The sequence below is a fragment of the Eretmochelys imbricata genome, chromosome 14, assembly GCF_965152235.1.
Source record: "Eretmochelys imbricata isolate rEreImb1 chromosome 14, rEreImb1.hap1, whole genome shotgun sequence".
Taxonomy (NCBI): Eukaryota; Metazoa; Chordata; order Testudines; family Cheloniidae; genus Eretmochelys; species Eretmochelys imbricata.
The window spans coordinates 26,131,937-26,146,183 of record NC_135585.1 but is presented as its reverse complement, the minus strand read 5'-3'; the positions used below and the strand labels follow the sequence as shown (position 1 = coordinate 26,146,183).

The window sequence follows — 14,247 nt, the reverse complement described above, 5'->3', positions numbered from 1 at the left end:
GTGAATGGCTGCAGAAGTTTGTGTCTCGTGTCTGCTCTGCTGGCCACACTACGACGAATCAGCTGTGTAGGTGATGCTACACTGTGGAGTCGGGTAGCCTGAGCAGCAGTTTCGATAAATTTCTTTTAGGTATATGACCATATAGCATCATCTTGGAACTTCCTGGAAATAACAGTGTCCCTTTCCTGGGAACCAAAGCCGGGATGGCTCTCTGCTCACAGACTGCACCTGGACTGCTCTCTGGTGGAGGGATGCAGAAGTAAAGCAATGAAATGAATTCTGCGTGCAAAAAAACCCCATACTCTCCCCAGAAGTCACTTTTGAGCAACTCAAACAGTAAATAACTGCTTTATTGACACATGTACATCAGTGAGACAGAGAGAAGAAACTGGTCATCTCTGTAAGCAAAGGGAACTTTATTTTCTGTAAGTGTAAGAGAGGGATGATCACACAACAGCTACAAACAGTCAGCAACAGGGGAAATATACATTATGCATATTTCCTGTTTCTGTCCTGAAGGAAGCTCACTCATCCCTTTCTATTACTACCTGGAAAGAGAGAAACATTGTTTATTCCTTTTAGACATTAAGATTGGATTTGCAGCTGCCCTCAGCCAATTTCTAAAATGGCACTTGCAAGTGTTGTTGCATTCACTTGTTTGCATATTCAAAAGTCACACAGGGGAGCACAGGTTTCAGAGTAACAGCCGTGTTAGTCTGTATTCGCAAAAAGATAAGGAGTACTTGTGGCACCTTAGAGACTAACCAATTTATTTGAGCATGAGCTTTCGTGAGCTACAGCTCACTGCATCTGATGAAGTGAGCTGTAGCTCACGAAAGCTCATGCTCAAATAAATTGGTTAGTCTCTAAGGTGCCACAAGTACTCCTTATCTTTTTACAGGGGAGCACAGTGAGGCTGGATGGAACTGTCTAGCTTTGCTAAGAGACAGCAGGAGGAAATAGAACTGCAATCTATGAGTTTCTGAATGGTGTAAGCAGCTGCGGGGGGGGGGGGCGGGGGGGAGGAGTTATTGAGTGTGGTACCCTAGGAGAGATGGAATGTAATGGAGAAAATAATTTGTTGACTTTTCTAGAGTGCTACTCATCACTATAGTATCTGAGCATGCCACTGGTCATTTAATTATTTATCCACAGTGGAACAGCTTCAGCAGGAGAGACTGAGAGTGCCCCATATCAGCCTAGTCCATAGCTCAGTGGTTAGAGCACTCTCCTAAGTGGTGGGAAACCTGTGTTCAAAATCTTTCTCCCCTAAGAAGGAATTGAACCTGGGTATCCCACATCCCAGGTGAGTGCTCTAACCACGGAGGTAAACGGCATAAGGTAGGCACTGCTATCACCACCTCCTTCTCTGGCAACTGGATTTTGAATGGGACCTGATCCAGCAGCCAGCCTCAGCCTGGATCAGGCCCCGTACAGAGAATAGGCAGTCGAACACCTCTCCTCCCCCCGTTCCTGAATCACTCTGTGGCTTAGGCAGGAGACAGGTGTCCAGGCACATGCCCAGAAACAGACTCCTAGGCACCAAGGAATTTTTACCCTGAACATATTGGCTCTGAGTGCATTTAGCACTGACAGGGTTTGACAGGAGTTTTGTGAATCGCAGTGGAGCCTAAAACTGGGAGTTAAGCACCTAAGTACCCTTCTGAATATAGTCCTAAGTGACTTGCCCAAGATCACACAGAAAGCCTGTGGTAGGGCCAAGATTTGAACCTGACTGTCCTGAGTCCCATTCTGGTGTGTTAGCAAAAAGACCATTTTTCATAAAACTTCTGTTAAGGCAAAATTTCAGCTAAATAGCAGGACAAGATTTCTAACAATGAGATCTATTAGGCTGTGGAATAACTTCCACAGGGCAGTAGAGGAAGTTCCATCACTTGGGAATAATCCTGCCCTGGCCCCCATGAGATGCACTGCGTGAACCTAATGGGTCTTTTAAATTTCTAATGTCAGTGATTCTGTGACAGCTTCTGTAACTGCCTGAATGGGCATGCAAATGTGACGTAACTGCCAGCATTCCAAATGTAATTGCCTGAATGAGCATGCAAAGGCAGGATTTAGTACTTTAAATAGTTTCAGTCATAAAATTATAACCCTAATTATACAGGCTACTGTTGAAATCCATCCCTAAAAATGAGCAGTAGAAGGGTAAACTGTGGGGCTATAACAGTAACCTTGTGGGAAATATCCAGCCCTTACAGATGAGTAGAAATTTTCCAGCAAATAATAAATTCACTTAAAAATGCATTTTCCAGAGCAGAAACTCACAAATTCAGGTCAAATCCAGCAAATAGTTTTGTGCAAAACATTTTTTTCTTCAAAAAAAGCTGAATTTTTTTTCAATTTATTGTTTTCAATTTATTGTTTTCAATAATAATATATTATTAATTATAATTATAATACAATCACAATATAATTATAAATATAATATAGTTATGATTGTGATTATAATCATTATATAAACATAATATATAATAAATATAATATGATTATAATTATAATTATTATAATTAATAATGTTGGTTTCAATTTAACGTTTTCTTCATTTTAAAATGGTGTTTCATTTAGAAATTCAGCAAAAAAAGTGTGAACAAAAAGGGGGTGAAAAACACCCTCAAACAACTGAAAACTAAATAAAAAACTGAAAAAAACCCACCTTTGGGGTCAAAGGAAAGATTCACCTGACCCAAAACAATTTATTTTTCGGGTTTTCATTTCCGCCCCTGAGCCAGGTTTTTTTCCAGGGTGAAACTTGGACTGAGAAATCAGTTATTCACTCAGCTCTACCAGCTCAGGTTTTCTAGTGCCCTGGGAGTGCTGAAGAGGTGAGGGAATTAAAGGAGCAGCGTGGGTAGGCTCCACTAGGGGTCAGTCCCTCCCATCCACTGCCTCGTGTTCAGAAGAAAAGGGTGTAAGAAGGTTGGACGGGGAAGAAGAAAGCAAGTAGGAGATACTATGAAAAATGCAAGCAAAAAAGGGCTGCAGTGTAGAAAAAAAGGAAAATGAAACTGGCAACGCAGCTTTGACCAGGTACTTATACAGAATATGTTAAGGTAAATTATGGGGAGGCAGCAGTTACTGAAATGGAAGTTACATTAGGCATTTTTAGGGTGATCATGTTATTTCTACCCCTCTTCTGTAGGTAGCTTCTGAGCACTGGCCATACCGATGACACTACCAAGATAAAAGATAAAAGCTTTGTTTGTCATAGGGAAGCCTGGAGTCTATCTTACTGGTGAGCATAGCTGTGATTTCTAAGACAACTTAACCACCTTCAGGCATTCAGTGCAAACTGCACAGTTGCATCTAACATTAATGGCTTACCTTTTTGGAGGTAACTTCTCAGGTCTTAGTTCTAAGCTTATTGACCTGAGACTCAGAAATATCTGCTTGTTCTCTTCACCCTATTGAAAAGAGACCATGCCAGTTTACCTTTACGTTTTTGATGAGAAAAAAACATTTCAGGTGGATTTTCTCTTTTGCACCTGCCTGGAAAGTCAGCTCCTTGATGCGCCGTTCATATTTCCAAATGCCTTTGATGGCATCTGCAGCTTGTTTCTGCTCTCCTTCCAGCTTGGACTCGAGCTCTTGGATCTGGGGAAGTAAATGAGAAATTAGGCACCAACTCTACTACAGGAGGCAGAGGTTGAAATTGTATTCGTCACCACCAGCCTTCAGCTCAAGCACATACCCTGGACTCCAGCTTCTGAAGCTGCTTCTTGCCACCCTTCAGTGCCAGCTGTTCTGCCTCATCCAGACGGAGCTGCAGGTCCTTCACTCTCTGCTCCAGGTTCTTCTTCATCCTCTCCAGGTGAGTGTTGGTGTCCTGCTCCTTCTTCAGCTCCTCCACCATCATGGCTGCCTTGAAAGGTAAACCACACAATGAACTCAGTAAGGGACTCAGACAAACAGATACAAAGATACAGGCAGTCTGAGGGGTTGCTTATGACTCCAGCCACAGGATTCCTGTTACCTTATTAGCTGCTTGCTGAATGCTTATTACTGTGACCTTCCACTTGCAATGGGATAGAGCGGGGATACTACAGTAGTGATAATGGAAGCAGGGCATTTGCACAATCAAATGAACTCTACTCACAGGGTGTGTAGAATTTGTCAATATGTGTGTATACTGTATATGTGTATACATTGTTCATGCAGAGACACGGACAGTTTTTATGATTACCTTTGAGGTTGCGGAAAAGATTTAAAACAATATAAATGTTATTTAAAACAAAATTAGGGTGTGTGCAGCCTCACATTTTGGTCTCCAAAGCTCAGACAATCTCCAGGGAAATTCAGGGAATATATCATAATAGGCCTTAGTGAGCAATACAGCTACACTTGAAAAGAACTGACTCTAAAGTTACAAAGTGCAATTCATTTAATATATACTCCTCAGATAGAGGACGTATCAGATATTAAACTGATAAGAACAGATTTAATAATGTTATTAAGATGATTTTGAAGTAAAAAGAAAACGTACAGAGTTTAAGCATAGAAGTTTCTTGTTATCAGGGAATAAGGTTCAGGTTATCAAGGGATGCAAAATTCGGTTTAGGATCGGGTGGAGTAAGGAATACATAATCTGCAATATCCCCGATTGGGGGTAAAAGGTTAAAGGGTCAAAGTACAGACACTGAGATATGGGGGTATGTTGTTCATATAATGGCTATGTTCAGGTGTGAAGTATAATGAGTGGATACAATGATGAGGGTGGATTTACCCTCATTTGGTGAGATTTAATGTTCAGTGAGTTTATGGTTCCAGTTCATATGGTCCAATGGAAAAAGTCTCTCGTTCCCTTTCTCATAGTTGATGCACGATGTCGTACCAGCTCACAGCTCCTGGTACTGTCAGGGGCCGGTGATGTGTTCGACGTAGATGTCCCTGGACCATCGGATGGTGTCCGAGACCATGAGGCACCGCATGAGCCATGTGTAGCATCAACCAATCCTGCAGGTCCACAGCACACGCTCATTGCAGGGCTCCCAGGCACGCAGGGCGCCGACGATCAGGGCATCCATCTGCACCTCGTAGCCCTTCACTTTCAGGGTGTCGGCCAGAGGGGCGTATTTTTCCAGCTTACGAGCTCGGGCTTCGCAGAAGGCCGGGGTTCTGTTCTCAAAGGAGACCGTGACGTCGACGAGGATGATCTTTTTCTGGGCCTTGCTGGTGACTACTACGTCAGGTCACAATTGGCTGTCAGTACCGGGGATGGCGCAGTTCACAGCGACCTCCCCCAGGCGAAGTGCAATGGCTTTCACCAGGCAGTTCTGGATGGCATTGTGGCACAGCTGCCAGGCTCTGGAGTGGGGCTTGCAGCTGCACAGGCAGGGTCTAATAATTTTATTAAGATGATTTTGAAGTAAAAAGAAAACGGTACAGAGTTTAAGCATAGACGTTTCTGGTTATCAGGGAATAAGGTACAGATTATCAAGGGGTGCGAAATTTGGTTTAGGAACGGGTGGCATAAGGAATACATAATCTGCAGTCTCCCCGATTGGGGGTAAAAGTTTAACAGGTCAAAGTACAGACATTGAGATATGGGGGGTATGTTGTTCATATAATGGCTATGTTCAGGTGTGGAGTATAATGAGTGAATAGGACCTAATAATTTTATTAAGACACTTAATCTTAGCCAAAAGTCCGAGAAGCGATCAGCAAAACGCAATACAAAATTCCACGAAGTTCTGAGCTGTATGTGTAGGAATGGCTGTGCCTCACACAATTGCTAGGTCAATAATTGCATCCCTAAGCACCACAAGCCCACTAACTTCAGAACAAGGGCTAGCTGCTTAGGAGCTTCACCAGCAGAGCTTAGCTCAACAGGTATATTAGCTGCCTAAAGAGGGGATGCTAGCTACATATGGACAGGAAGTATTTTGTAAGCTGTGCAAGGCAACTAGTTCTGGGGGAAGGTGATGGCCGTTGTTAGGTGCACAGTACAAAGTGCACGAGTTAGCTGAACATTTAACCTGCTATTCTGTGAAGCCACAAGGGACTGTTATTTCTAAATTGTGTAAATATTTTTATCTCCTTTCTTCTGGGTTGTCTTCCTTATGAATTGAATCCAAGTATCAGCAACATTCACTGACTGCCCCTGGAGATGTTATGGGTTTTCAGACTAATATGTTGGCCTTAGCTATGTTTTTAATAATATTTATGATTTAACTTCTCTTTTGTAACTAAACACAAATTGTTCCTTAGTGGTATATACTATTCTATAGAACAGCAGTAACCTCTCCCTGCACTTATTACACAGAAACACTTATATTGATCTGGGAACCTGTGGGCTCAGTACAGGTACTCAGTTTGGGTTTTATTTCTCATACAGTCACACAAATTGGAGGTAATTGTTCCAGTCTACTCAGCACTGGTGAAGCCTCAGCTGGAGTTCTGTGTCCAGCTTTGGGCACCACACTTTAAGAAAGATATGAGCAAATTGGAAAGAGTCCAGAAGAGAGCAACAAAAATGATGAGAGGTTTAGAAACCATGACACACAAGGAAAGCTTGAAAGGGGAGTCTTGAATTTAGTCTAAAGAGAAGACTGAGGGAGGACATGATAACAGCCTTCAAACTGGTAAAAGGTTGTTGTAAAGAAGACAATGATCAGTTGTTCTCCATGTTCACATGGTAGAACAAGAAATAATTGGCTTAGTTTGCAGCAAGCGAGACTCAGGTTGGATATTAGGGAAACTTTCTGATTATAAGGATAGTAAACTCTAGAACAGGTTACCTAGTGAGGTTGTAGAATCTCTGTCATTGGAGGTTTTTAAGAACTGGTTAGACAAACACCTGTCAGGTATGGCCTAGGTTTACTTAATCTTGCTTCATTGCGGGGGAACAGATTAAATAATTTCTTGAGTTCCCCACCAGCCCTTCGTTTCTGTGATTCTGTGAAACTGCTAAAGGCTGCATTGATCCCTGGCACGCCAGCCCCACTGCCTCGTGTGACCTCCTGCATCTTTATACAGGGCTGCACACAGATCTCTCATCTACACTTTGACACCACACACTTTATCTCACAGCACACAGGGCAAATGCTAAACTGTAAAAGAAGTAAATGAAATGAAACATTTACATCTGTAATTGCCTTCTTTGCTTTCTCTTCATCATTTCTTGCCTCTTAAATAGCCTCCTCCACCTCACTTTGGATTTGGGCAATATCGGTTTCCAGCTTCTTCTTTGTACTCATAAGGGTGGTGTTCTACAAAAGAGAGAGACTGAAGTAGCTCTTGAGTCTCTGATCCTTTGTCCTGGGAAAGGATATGAAAAGATCCTGGAATTATTATTGGTTATGACTCTGTGTTTCTGTAGAACCGTGAATGGGTATAGCCCTGCACTGTGGGCTACCTCGGTATGCAGGAGCTGCACGCTCTCAGTGTTGTCCATGAGCCCCCACCTGTTCAGCCACTTTCCTGCTCCTCTCTGTCTGCTCCAGAGCTGTCCTCAGCTCCTCAGTTTCTCCCTGCAACAGGTTAGCTCTGTGCTCAACCATGGCCACCTGCTCCTTCAGGGCTTCTTGGCCTCGGAGAGCATCATCCGAGTGCTGTTGCGTGTCCTACTTATAAAGAAGAGTTGATTTTGTTACTGAGCATGCTGGCTACTGGTTGTGTGATTCATAAAAAAAAGTATCAGTTGGAAAGTGAAATCAAAGACCTTGAGCACTCCTTGGACATCCATAGAATCACAGAATATCAGGGTTGGAATATCAGGGACCTCAGGAGGTCATCTAGTCCAACCCCCTGCTCAAAGCAGGACCAATCCTCCATTAAATCATCCCAGCCAGGGCTTTGTCAAGCCTGACCTTTAAAACTTCTAAGGAAGGAGATTCCACCACCTCCCTAGGTGACACATTTCTGTGATTCACCATCCTCCTAGTGAAAAAGTTTTTCCTAATATCCAACCTAAACCTCCCCCACTGCAACTTGAGACCATTACTCCTTGTTCTGTCATCCACTACCACTGAGAACATCCTAGATCCATCCTCTTTGGAACCCCCTTTCAGGTAGTTGAAAGCAGCTATCAAATCCCCCCCTCATTCTTCTCTTCCGCAGACTAAACAATCCCAGTTCCCTCAGCCTCTCCTCATAAGTCATGTGTTCCAGTCCCCTAATCATTTTTGTTGGCCTCCACTGGGCGTTTTCCTATTTTTCCACATCCTTCTTGTAGTGTGAGGCCCAAAACTGGACACAGTACTCCAGATGAGGCCTCACCAATGTCGAATGGAGGGGAATAATCACGTCCCTCGATCTGCTGGCAATGCCCATACTTATACATCCCAAAATGCCATTGGCCTTCTTGGCAACAAGGGCACACTCTTTACTCATATCCAGCTTCTCGTCCACTGTAACCCCTAGGTCCTTTTCTGCAGAAGTGCTGCCTAGCCATTCAGTCCCTAGTCTGTAGCGGCGCATGGGATTCTTCAGTCCTAAGTGCAGGACCCTGCACTTGTCCTTGTTGAACCTCATCAGATTTCTTTTGGCCCAATCCTCCAATTTATCTAGGGCCCTCTGTATCCTATCCCTACCCTCCAGCATATCTATCACTCCTCCCAGTTTAGTGTCATCTGCAAACTTGCTGAGGGTGCAATCTACACCACCCTCCAGATCATTAATGAAGATATTGAACAAAACCGGCCCCAGGACCGACCCTTGGGGCACTCCTCTTGATACCGGCTGCCAACTAGACATGGAACCATTGATCAGTACCCGTTGAGCCCGACAGTCTAGCCAGCTTTCATCCAGCCCATACTTCTTTAACTTACTGGCAAGAATACTGTGAGACCGTGTCAAAAGCTTTGCTAAAGTCAAGGAACAACACGTCCACTGCTTTCCCCTCATCCACAGAGCCAGTTATCTCGTCATAGAAGGCAATTAGATTAGTCAGGCATGACTTGCCCTTGGTGAATCCATGCTGACTGTTCCTGATCACTTTCCTCTCCTCTAAGTGCTTCAGAATTGATTCCTTGAGGACCTGCTCCCTGATTTTTCCAGGGACTGAGGTGAAGCTGTCTGGCCTGTAGTTCCCAGGATCCTCCTTCTTCCCTTTTTTAAAGATGGTCACTACATTAGCCTTTTTCCAGTCGTCCGGGATCTCCCCCGATCGCCATGAGTTTTCAAAGAAAATGGCCAATGGCTCTGCAGTCACATCCACCAACTCCTTTAGCACCCTCGGATGCAGTGCATCTGGCCCCATGGACTTGTGCTCGTCCAACTTTTCTAAATAGTCCCGAACCACTTCTTCCTTCACAGAGGGCTGGTCACCTCCTCCCCATGCTGTGCTGCCCAGTGCAGTAGTCTGGGAGCTGACCTTGTTCGTGAAGACAGAGGCAAAAAAAGCGGTGCTGGGGCCGGCCTGGCATTGGGGCCAGGTTGGTGGGGCCAGCCAGCCAGGGCGGCTGGGGCAGGCGGGCTGGGGCTCCAGCTCCCTCTGGTTGAGGGGGGGGCCTCAAGGCTATGGCATGTGTGGGGCGAGGTCTCAGGCAGAACTGGCGGGGCCAGCAGGCTAGCCTCTCTCCCATTGCAGGGGCCTCAGGCATTTTCTACTGTTCTCTGCCTGGTGCGCACAGCTGAGTTTGCTGAGGCCTGAAACATTTTGGTTTAACTAAAGTCTTTTGACTCAGTATATGGGTGTCTGGGTGCAGGAGGCCAGACTTGATGATTTGATGGTCCCCTAAACTCTATGAAACTAAGAAAGGTAGGTACAATTTTTCTAGAGACTTGGGCTAGTTATTTGCAGCAATTTACAGACACCGGAAGGAGTGCCAGAAGGAATCCATTTGCCCCTTGGAATGCTTCAGATGTCTCTCGTGTAAGGAGATCCCTAATGGCCCAAGCGAGAAAAGTGATGACAAAAGCAAAACTGTAAAGGGAACAATGTGTGGATGAGCTGCCTGGCTAAGGGACAACAGGCCCCACCAGCTCACACCCCAGGAGACTGGAACCATTCTTGTCAAAGACAGCCACTGTCAATGGGGCTCCTCCAGGCTCTGCGGAAGACACTCCTATCTCCAAGCCTGGCACCAGCTGTAAGGGCCTGAAGCGTGTCCCCTTTCTGATAACCCTGCTCTGATCATTAATTGCATTCTCTTAGTGCCCAGGAATCTCAGGCCTGGACCAGGACCCCACTGGGCTAGTGCTGTACAAACACAGAACACAAAGACAGTCCCTGTCCCAAAGAGCTCAGAAACTCGAAGTCCAAGACAACAGGAAACGTCTACAGACCAATCAGCTAGGAAAGAAAGAGACAGCACTGGGCAACACGCTGGGCAGTCGGCACAGCACACCAGCCTCCTGACTGTCATCAGGTTTTTGTAGGCATCGCATGGCAAAGGAGGGTTTTGAAGGAGAATAATGAGGTAGCGCAGGGGGTGTTCATGGGGAGCTCTGCCCAAGCACAAGGCAGCCCGGGTGAAAACATACAAGGGGCTCCTTTCAAAATATAACAAGTGGTGATGGAGGCTGGGATCGTGGGCCAATCAGAGGAGAGCGTTGACAGCTCAATAGTGAATGAGAAGTGATCATTTGGGTGGGGATCAGCAGTGCAAGTGGGGCGGTACGCTACGGTACGGTATGCTGTACCAGCAAGATATTTATAGGTGGTATGGCGTACTGGAAAGAAGAGCAACAGAACGTGGGGCCATTGGGTGGCCCCACACTGGCAGCTCCGGCCTAGCCGTACCGCCCCCAGCCCTTCCACGCAAGGTCTCCTCCGTCTGTACAGCAGCCCCACAGAGAACAGGGCTGGGGGCAGTACAGCCGCACCGGAGGAGCTGTGGGTGTGGGGCTCCTTTTCCTGCTGCAGTTCCTGTGGGCGTGTTCTGCTCCTTTCCCTGCTGCAGTTCCAGGGCTCTCCCTCCCGCTTCATGGTGCTCCTGGATGCACTGCCTTGGTGTTGGCTGCTGGGTCTGTAAGCAGGGGTGGGGCCCAGCCCCCCTCTGGACACACCTGGGGCACAACATTAGAGGAGCAGCTGGTGAGTTCCCCATCTTCCCATGAGCAGTGGGACTCAGGCTTTGGGCTTCAGTCCTGGGATGGCAGGGTGGCAGGCTCTGGCTGCACGGCAGCAGGCCCCAAGCTCCAGGTGCATGGCTTCAGGCTCTGTCCTCCGGCGATGGGGCTTTGGCCCCCCCATTGCCTCCCTGGCCCCCGCTGCCTCCCTGACCTCCCATCCAGGGCTTAATTTGTCCCCAAACTTGCCAGGGCTGAATAAGTCTGCTGTGAAAAGTGCTACTTGTATGTTTGTTAATATCACTTTTCACAACAGACTTACTAGCTAGCAATAAATAAATTACAATGATTTGGACGTGTACATGTGCATATTTATTTGTTTTTCCTAAAACTAATTAAGTATTTTAGGGAAAAGTGTGAGAGCAGCCACGAGTAAGAGTTTGTGGCCACGCTCTGAGGCCACCCCTGCCCTAGAGCCTAGTGCTGATGCTCTAAATATCAACACTAAGTGCTTTGCCGCTGCTTGTTTAGCAGATGGGCTAGAGAAAGGAATGGAAGGGAAGCCCCTGGGTATGGAGGGGAGTGGGGAATTGGGAGTTGCTGTGGGAAGGAACAGGGAGGGGGGAGAAAGAAGGAGAGACACAAAGACAAGGCAGGGAAGAGAAACAGAAAAAGGAGGATGGGGAAGGAGGAGGCACACAGGTCAGAAATAGCAGCAGCCCAAGGAGAAATATTCCCCTAATGGAAAATGGAGAACAACACGGAGTTCGTCCTGGAGGTGCTGAGCATGACAGAGACCTCCCCACCTCCATATCATGCTGCAGAGCCTTCGCCAGCCTCAGCAGCAGCAGCACCCCCAGCTACCAAAAGGAAGCAAAAAGTGGGGAGAGGAGCAGCTGTCTCTTTTGTTCCCTCTCCAACCCAGAGAAGAGCAGAGAACCATCCCCAGCAACCCCAGGAGAGGAGGCAGAAACGCCACCCGCTTTGTGGACCCTCAGTCTAGTTTGAGGGGTGCCTAGAAGATGCTAGATTGATAGCAATGATAGGGGACTTAAGAGGTAACCCAAGCAAACCCACTGATCTGTGGGGGGAACCCACTGCACAGAGTGGTATTGGCCCTAAATTCGTATCTGGACCATGGAGCAGAATTCAGCCCTCATTGCACTGTGACTTTAACAGTCCAGCTACACCCCCGGCTTGGTGCTCACCACAGTGCAGTCTGAGCACCCAAACGAGTCATGTGGGCCTGCCACGTGGCTCCATCCCTGTTTTTGCTTCCCCAGACTTCTCCCTGGCTCTTCTCCCAGAGCTGTGCTGTGTGAGTGGGGCTGGCTGGCTATGGACATGGGCTGGGCAAGGTGCTGAGCACACCATGTGGCCCATGACCAGAGGTGCTGTGGGGCAGGTGCACAGATGGCATTTCCACCTGTTGGAGTTCCCAGTTCAAGAGAGCAGCTTGGAAGCTGGCAACTAAACTAAGGGAATGAAGTCTGAATAGCCCTGGTCTAAATCTAGGCAATGGTCTCCATACAGCCCTGCTAAAGCCAGCAACATGGTGGGGACTAGACTAGACAGGGAAAATTCCAGGACAGAACAAAGTGCAGGACCAGGAGCAAATGAGCAGAGGGAGCCATGGGAAACAGGCAGCTCACGGTTGCTGCTCTGTCATGCTGCCAGCCTCAGCATCTTCACTCACAGGCATTGAAAACCCCACTCCCCAGCAAGCTTTGGGACTCTCAGACAAGGCTCTTTGGCAGCCCAGGAAGTACTGTGTACGTTAGAGACAAAGGCAGCTCCCTCTCCCTGGATGTGAATGGTCTCAGAACCTCACCAGCCCCTCCCTCGAGAGACCACACACAGGATAGTGTGGTTAATCAGTCTGGAAAGGAGACCCTTGCTGGGGCAGCAGTCAGGGGACACATTAGGGCCTGAAGTGCAATGGGAAGAAAGAACAGGTATGAAATAAGCTTTATGTGTCAGAACCTGTCCCTGCATCAAACATCACCTGTACCAACGTCACCAGCACCCCGCTGCAGAGGGCTTCTCCTGTCTTGTCCCCTGGAAACCCATTAGCAGTCTCCTGAACTCTTTGGGATGTGCCAGGACAAGACTGTATGGATACACAACTTTAAGGCAAACTGTGGGATAAGAGAGGACAGAAACCTCAGGTTCTGCCTATTCCTGTGTTGAGAAGCAGTGGCAACGGTCTTATGGCAGCAGCTGCAGACAGAGTGACCTTGTGCCCTGAGACATCCATAAGCAATAAAGCCCAGCCCCTGTTGGGAATTAGAGCTCATCAAAATACTAGCCATGTTCAGTACAATTAATGAGCTGTCCCTGGTTCCCCAGCTCTAGCGGAGGGGGTTGGAAGCACATCAAGCAGCGCTGGCCAGTTTGTTCCCATGCAGATCACTCCCTCCTCTCATGCCCTGGTCAGTATAAGCCAAGGTTTTCTTCTTACACTTATTAACTAACTAAATGTTCATCTTATAGGAAACAAAATGTTTTCTCTCTGGACACAGGGTGGACAGGAGATCAAATGGCTCCATAGGAGAGAAGGCTGACAGGCAGTGCAACTGAGACCATGGATAATCAGAGAAAACAGAGCTTGAAGTGGCAACAGTTCTCTTCACGGTGCTGCTTATCAGTCATGCAGCAGCCAGTTTAGAACATAGACAACCTATGTCTGATCAAAAACGAGCTGACTTTTCCCCACAAATATATTAGAGAAGTAACAGTGGCACCTGAAAGTCCCTGACAGGACTACTAGTACTGTCCATTCATTTTTCACTTGCTGAAGCACCCTCTATAAATTCATTGCAAGAGTTTCGTAGTCAGAGCTGCTTTCTCTTACCATCTCATTGTACCCCAACAAGCTGTCACCAATCGATAAAGACTCCCTATAGGGCACAAGGCAGATCATGGTCACAGGGCAGAATTTTTTTTTCAAAACTGTTACTTGTGTCCATGCCCTGGAATGTCAGTGGTGCCCTAGGACAATAGCTGATCATTTGTACAGGAGAGACTGAAGCACATACAGAGACATTTCTTACATAGAGATTGGAGTTACATTTTGAAATATAGAATCACAGAAATGTCAGGTTGGAGAGGTCATCAAGTCCAACCCCCTGAGCTGAAGTAAGACCAAGTAAACCTAGAAACAACCCTGACAGGTGTTTGTCCAACCTGCTCTTAAAAACCTCCAATGACAGGGATTCCACAACCTCCTTTGGAAGCCTACTGAAGTGTTTAACTTCCTTTACATTTAGAAAGATT

General features: G+C 46.6%; 1 pseudogene; it reads right to left on the bottom strand.

Annotated features, from left to right (window-relative positions):
* Positions 1–524: 524 nt before the first annotated feature.
* LOC144274930 (myosin heavy chain, skeletal muscle-like) lies at positions 525–13,894 on the bottom strand (annotated as a pseudogene).
* Positions 13,895–14,247: the final 353 nt, after the last annotated feature.